Source organism: Quercus robur, chromosome 10 (genome assembly GCF_932294415.1).
Source record: "Quercus robur chromosome 10, dhQueRobu3.1, whole genome shotgun sequence".
Classification (NCBI taxonomy): domain Eukaryota; kingdom Viridiplantae; phylum Streptophyta; class Magnoliopsida; order Fagales; family Fagaceae; genus Quercus; species Quercus robur.
The window spans coordinates 31,823,043-31,831,056 of NC_065543.1; positions in this window are offsets into that span (position 1 = coordinate 31,823,043).

Sequence of the window (8,014 nt, forward strand, 5' to 3'; positions counted from 1 at the left end):
GGCACAGTCGCATTTATTAATGAATGACTAGCCTAAACAGTGCAGTTAGCCTTAAAAGCCTCCATTCATCATGAAAGTAGAAAAACAAGAGCTTGATGGGACAAGAAGCCCTCCAGCTATGCAGGGACAACACATCCTGGAGAAGAAAGTAGGGCAAATATAAGGGAGGATAAGGGAAAAGGGAGGGACACACAAATAATTAGACAAAAACTGAGAGAGAGAAGAGTAGAGAGAAAAACAAAGCGTTAGAACACCTTCAAGAGCATGTTCTTAAGAGTGAAAAGTGTATTCTTTTTCTTGTGCATGAATAAATATCGTCTCTTTACGTAGTCTTGTGCCTAAACGTTGTTCTTGTTCAAATCTCCCATTGTAAATTGTTAGTAGCCCCATATTATAAATTAGTTGTGTCCTTAGAAGGGTTGTTTATCATTTCATTTACGACCCCTGCACAAGGTATTGTAAAAATTTTGCAATAATAATTAGGTGTTGCACTCATAATTACAATACTAATGAGTTTTCATACATCAATTTCTAGATTTGCTTCTACAAACGTCAAAGGCAAAGACAGTGTTGCTAGTTTTAACATGTTTATGAGGTTAAAGTTAGTGGTATTAATTGGATTACTAAATTCAAGGAAAAAATTAAAATGAAATCATAATCATTAGATAAATAAATAGAAATTAAATTAAAATATAATTGGAAACGGATAAGAATAATTTGTTATTTATTCAAACATGACCTCTTGATGGTTGTAGTATGCTTTCTATTCGAACTTAATGACAGGTTTTGATTTTTTTTTTTTTTTTTTTTTTTTTTTTTTTTTAAAGTGTGAACAAACTTGATAAGGATACTCACAAGGGGGGCAGCTCTTGCAAAAGGGGTTTGGGTGCTAGTTTTTACATACTATAATGCAATTTAAAAAAAGTTTGGGAGGCCAATGTGGGTCCGCCCTGCTCTTTTTTAACATGGTTGGTAAATATAGCATCCAGTTTCTACAAAAAATCTCATTTTACCATCTCAAAAGCTGTTTTATCTATTATACCATACCATTTTACAATACATCTAAAATCTCATTTTTTAATTATCTCATCTATTCATTAATATATTATTTTCATCAACTCTTTCTCTCTCTTCCTCTTCATAAAAAATAATTAAAATAATAAAAAGGAAGTGAGGACAAGACAAATAGGAGAGACAGTCAAAATAAATTAATGATATTAAGTTTTGCAATCTGTGAATGGTAAAGTCTAAATGCAGAAGTGTATTATAGCACTATTGTAAAAAAAATTTGCCATTAGAAGACCAAGTAATGGGCTTGTTTTGTGCTTTGATTCTAAAATCCCCCAACATATACCATTTGCAAACCCAATGCCAATGCTTATTAGAACCACTTTATTCAAGCCTTCAATAGGGTTCAAACAGCCCTTCATCAATCATTACTCAACTTAATCATCACTGACACTATTCAATTCAATACAATGGAGTCAATATAATACTGAAAGCCATTTCGATTTGATTAGGGGAACAAAATTTGTCAGTACGAATTAATATTGGTGTATCGTTTCAAGGTTATCACCATTTTATATATATATATATATATATATATATATTGTTAATTAATTAATTAATTTTATTATTATTATTTTCTTTGATATATAAAATAAAGGAAAAAGTTTAGTTACAAAATTGATTGTAACTTAAGGTTATAACTTCCTTTAAAAAAATTAACATTACTACATATTTTAAAATTTTAATTGTTGAATTGTATGTTCTTTATACTCTTAATACACATGTCAAATTTTGTGTCAATCGGATATTATTTTCTATATGATCTATAAGCTTATATTTTATACATAATTTTAAAAATTTGCAATTTAAACAATTTATTGATGACATAGCTATTGATCTTTAATTTTCTAGAAATTTTGCAAGTATGGAGAATATAAGAAGAAAATGGAATTCAATGGTGGATTTATCAAAAATCACTTCCAATAAAAAGAAATTGAGTAAGGTTGTAGCCTTAAGCTACAACCAATTTTGTAATTAAACATTGTTCTAAAAATAAATAATTTTAATAATACAAATATCTACTCCATAAATTTTTAGTAGATTAATTTTTTATCTTAGTAATTATTAGGTCAATTACTTAATTAAATAAATAAATAAGTTAGCATGCCTGTAAGTCTATAAGAGCATTATCATCTGATGATGCAAAAAAGTCTCTATTTTACACCCTAAAAACATATTTTATTTATTTTACCATCTCATTTTATAGTTCACCTAACATCCCAGTATCTAGTTTTACACACAAACACATTAAAATAATATAAACTACAACATTAAATAATATAAACAATTCAATTCTCTATCATTGAAGCACCATCGGACCAAAGGAAAAAAAAAAAAAAAAAAACCACTGAACCACCCTTCTAACCAACACTGAAACCATTGGAATGACCACCACCGAAACCCACCACCAATCCCAACTTAGCAACCACCGATTCAACCCAACCAAAAATTTTAGCCGAGAAAGAGATAAAAGAGAGATACAAAGTGAATAGAGAGAGAAGAGGGAGAGTGGAAGATAGAGAGAAGAAAGGAAGAGTCAGAAAGAGAGGAGTAATAACATAAGAAATTTTAAGTTTCCCAACCTTGAAAAGTAAGTTGTATAACTAGCAACTTATTGTAGCTAGATGGTATAATTTTTTACATCTACATACCCGGATGTTGCATACTTTTAGTGGTTTATGTTGTAAAATAGCAACTAGGGGGTTTTACACCCCTAATTCTAATGCTCTAAGAGAAGACACTAGCTCAGCCCAAAAACATTTTTTCCCTTATTATTTATTTTATTTTTCCCTTACACTGTATTTTCTCAGTCCTCGATTTCACCTTCTAAAATCATCTTTATTCTTTTTTTTTTTTTTGCTTTTTTCCCTCTTGTTTTTTCTCCTTTACACACATATCATGACTCTTCCACTTATCTACTTTTCACCGTCTTCTCCTCTATATCATTATCTTCATTTTGGTTCTTTATTTGTCTATGTTTTCCTATTTATTCATCTATCCCTAACCCAAACATAATAAAGTTCTCTCTAGTTCTCACCCATTTCAGTTCCTCATCAACAAGTTGTCGTCACCAATATCAGTGGGTCTCATAGGCTCAATTGAAGTTGCTTTGTGAAGAAAATGGAAAAGAAAAATGTACTAGGCAAAATCTATTTTTCGGCTGAAATAGCCAGTTTACTTTGGAACTGTCCAATTTTTGAAGTGAAATAAAATGAAGGTATTTATGTATCGGATTGTGTGGTTGTACAGTAAATATTGGTTATACTAACTAGCATGGTACGAAATTAACTTCTTTGGTTCAATACAACTGACCATCATTGTAGTAGTCCTTGCTAGCCACCATTCTGAACTTTCTTGGAGCTATTTTTGAAGTGGAAGACACAAGAAGACTTTCATTTTAATTTAGTATTATTCATGTTTGCAAGTCAATTGTATTTTTATATTTTAAGTCATAGTATTTTATTAGAATATTAGTATTTTAATATTTGGAAGCAATGTTATTTTTGTAATAAGGCAAATAGGGTTTCCTACTCTAATTAGAGCTAGGGTTTATTTTTCCCTTTATAACCAACCTATTGTACTCTTTTTGGAGGAGATAGTTGATTTTTTTATGAATGGAAAAAAATTGGCATTTTGTTTATTTGGTCTGGTGCTAACTCTAGTTCCACCTTAGGTGTGGACTCTTAATTGGTGCTAACTCCTAGGTCATATTCATTTAATTTTCCCATCTTCTAATTTTACTATTTGATTGTTCTGGTTGTCCTTTATCAATTCCTCTTGAATCTAAGAGATGGTTTCAACCTATGGCATCTGCCAACCTATGGCGTCTGCCAACCTATGGCGTCTACTTTTAATAATCGCTCTTTATAATCGAATTAAGACACTAATTGGTTTGTTGGTATAAACGAGAATCAAACCCCATATATCTTATTCGACGACAATAAACTTTACTAATTGAGCTAATTGAAACCCATAAGTATCTTTTTGATTAGATGAATCCATATTTTAAAGGAGTCACAATCAACCATTGTAATTCTAATGTTTGATTTGGCACCTATTTCTAAGCAATTTTATTTCCTAATTTAAGTTAAAAGAAGAATCTAATGGTTCCTAACTTAAAATAGAATCCAAAATCATGTCTTGAACTAGAAGACATGAGTTTGATAGTTTAGCTACACTTAGGGAAGGCGTTAGCCATCCCACAATGCCCATCTTGTGATGGTAACCCATTTTAACTCATTCTTTGGGTTCACTCTTTGACAAATAACTTTGGTATTTAATTAGGATTCTTTTTTCAAAAAAAATATTTTTTGGTTTTTTGATAATTATTTTTAAGGCATGGTGTGACCTCAATAGATGCTTTGCTAATTTGTAAGATTTTCTACTACATTCTTACTGTGAAAATATTGCAATAATTTTATCCAAATTTCACAACAAAAAAATAGTGTAATAATTTGTAAATATCTCATGTTTGAATGGCTTACAAAGTAGGATACTAAACCCATTAAATTTTCACCAAACCAAAATATCAAATTCTAAATTTATTTGCAATAGATCTTCCTTAAGATATGGTCAAACTCCAATTTTATATTCCCACCTTTTTTTATTTCTCCTGACTAAGATACTTACCAAAGTTTATAAAGGCGTCATCATCTTTTTAAGTGTCCTCATTTGTACAAATGTCCCGATTAACTTCATATTCATAACTCATTCTCCCTTGTGTGTGTCTATCTATATATATAAAGCTAAGAGAAAAATCCAATTAGATTTCAAATTGGAATTTAATTAGAGTCTGATTTTACATCACGTGTCCCATCTAATCTAAATTTATTAAATTTTTGTGTCCAGTTAGTTAATTCAATGTAAAAATTGGAATTTAATTAGAGGTTAATTTTGCATCACGTGTCTCATGTAATCTAAGTTTTTTAATTTTTGTACCAAATGAGTTAATTCAGTGTAGAGAACGAGGAATTCGATATAAATGAACCATAAAAACCCAAATCATATATTTAAATCTATATATAAAATTAGAGAAAAAGAGAGTTTGAATGATTATATATATATATATATATATATATATATATAACCAATGTTTAGAGAAAATTCAATTAGAATCAAAATTAGATTTTGCTTTTGTTAGCTTTCAATAAAAATTAAATTGTTTAGATTTTTGTTGTTATTTTTCTTTGAACTAGTGAGCATATTTTTTATACTATTTATATTCAGATATTTTGTATGCTAGGATCTTGAAAATAACAAATTGTAATTAAGCTGAACAATCCTATGCACCTATCCTCATTCAATTTAGGAGATACTATTGGATCAATTTATTATTATTATTTTTTTTTTTGTGTTATATTTAGAAAAATTTCACAGACAGTCATTGTAAATTGATATTTGTGGACGCAACGGAAAGTGTTGCGAGTCGCTGCCTAGTTTTTGTAATAGTCTAGGAACCATATATATAGTGTCCTTTCGAGGAATGACCTTTTTTTATTTTACTACTAGAGATATAGGTTCGGAGTTAAGGTATGGTCTTGAGAAGTTATTAGGCACCCAAAACCGCCCAACCCTAAGATTGGCTTTCCCTCATTGTGTCTTATATCTTAACCCTATTAAAGGTACACTCAATATTGTTATCTAGCTCACAAACATGCTAGCATACATCTAAACACACAACATGATATCAATTATCCCTAACCATACACCTATTATGCTTGTCAACCAAAGCCTAACATTCATCTAGCATACATGTCATATCATCATGGCATCTCATCAAATCACAAACCCTAACATGCTCCTATCTCACATTATAAACCCTAGCATACATGTCATATCATCATGGCATCTCATTTAATCACAAACCCTAACATGCTCCTATCTCACATCATAAACCCTAACATACATCTAGTATACATGTCAAACCAACCTAGCATTCATCTAGCATGGCATAACATAAATCCTAACATGCTACTATCATCATATCATCATATCTCATCCAAGGTAGAAACATATGAACATTAAATCAAGGTAGAGACAAGACAAACAAATAATGTTATCACCCAAAGTATTAAGAACACAATTATATCATCAAACCTAAGCAAGATCATATCACAAATAAATGCATGTACATTGCGAAATGCATGACTTACCTCACTTACCTTGCAGCAACTCAGTACCTATGGCATTATACATGAACATATGAATGCATGTTCATGGCATTAAGACAAAGAAAACACAAAACAAACCCTAATTCTAACACGTGAGGGACAAACAAGCAATTAAACATATAAAACAAAAACTTAAAAGCATGAAAATATGAAAAAGAGTCTAAACAGAAGTATTGCATATGGAAACGAAAGCAAAATAAGAAGAATTAAAATTAAGGTTTCTAGGCTAGTTCATATGCACGCATGAACAACCCTACATACACATAATCAAGCCTGCGTGCGTAAGCAAGATTATACACACGTGGGTTTCTGCCAGAAACCCTAAAAGCACAGATTTCAAAACACGATTTCTAGCAACCTAACATGCTTTTAAAACATACAACTACACAAACCTAAGCTATATAGACATATTATAACAAACAACTAAAACAAACAGAAAGATTAAAATGCATAAAGGAAAAGAAAAGTTTAGACTAGATATCTCAAACAAAAGCTTTTCAAGCTTGATTTTTTATCGTTTCCCTCAGTCAAATCTATTCACAATTCAATAAAAAAGTGATTAGTAATCTTAAACTCAAATATCAAGGCTAGAAAAGGCTCTAATCAAAAGAAAATTGACTTGAGGATATTTTTTAAAAAGCTCCCTCTTTGATTCACTATTTCTAGTGAATCTTAGTGTTTTTCTGTGGGATTTCTGTGTGTTTTGAAAATATACCATGAAAGGCTACTTATAGTATGAAAAATAGGGGTTTGGAACAACTCCGAGACAATGTAGGATTCGTTCCAAACCTCAGCATTAATGTAGAAAAGTTGACTTATTTATGTTTTTGGAATTTGCTATGCGTGTGCAAGATCGTGCCTGCCGATTGTTGCACACGCGCAGCGAGAGTTTCCTTGACTTTACTTTTCCAAAAATAGATTTATTTACTCATTAAAAGTTATATTTTTTATTTTAACATTTCTCAAGTTAATTTAACATCTGATTGGGCTCTAAACCAACCTTGGGTCTTAGAATTCAGCATCATTGGGGAATAAGGGCTCGAGTCGTAAGAGGTACAAAATGTGGTATCTACAATATTATATATGTAGTATTCAATAGTGATTTTCAAAATTATATACATAATAGCAGTGTAATGAGAAACTTGGCATAACCAATATAATGAAGATTGCAAGTAAAAACTATTTTAGTACCTCCAAATGTCCTGATTGAACTAATATTCTCTATGTTTTATAACCCAAACTAACATTAATAACACTACTATAATTTATCATTTCCGTACTTAAGCATGGATTACATACTAGTAACTATAATTATGAAGCAAATCACAACAAATATTCCTAACCCTTTAAATTTCATTATTAGCTTCATTACCATAATTTAGGGGAAAAACATATTCTAAAAATCAAACTTTATATGGGTAAAACATATTAACATCCCCTAAACTTTTTATGCTATTGCAATAAGATTCCTTAACTTTTTATTTTTGGCCATTTTAGTACATGAGTTTTGAAATTGCAGCCAATAGACCTTATATTAAATATAGGTCAATTCATTAATGAAAAAGTGACGAGGCAGCTCAATTTCATTTTTCATAATGGGCTGCCATGTTACTTTTCCTTTAGCAAAGCCAATTTGGGTATTTTGTTTTTTGGGTTCATCAAGCATATTTGGGCTCTTAGCCATTTTGCATAAGAAAATGTGAATGCTATTGACATTTGATAAAGTGCTTTGGTTGAACTCGAGTTTAAATTTGATATGAAACTCGAGTTCGATT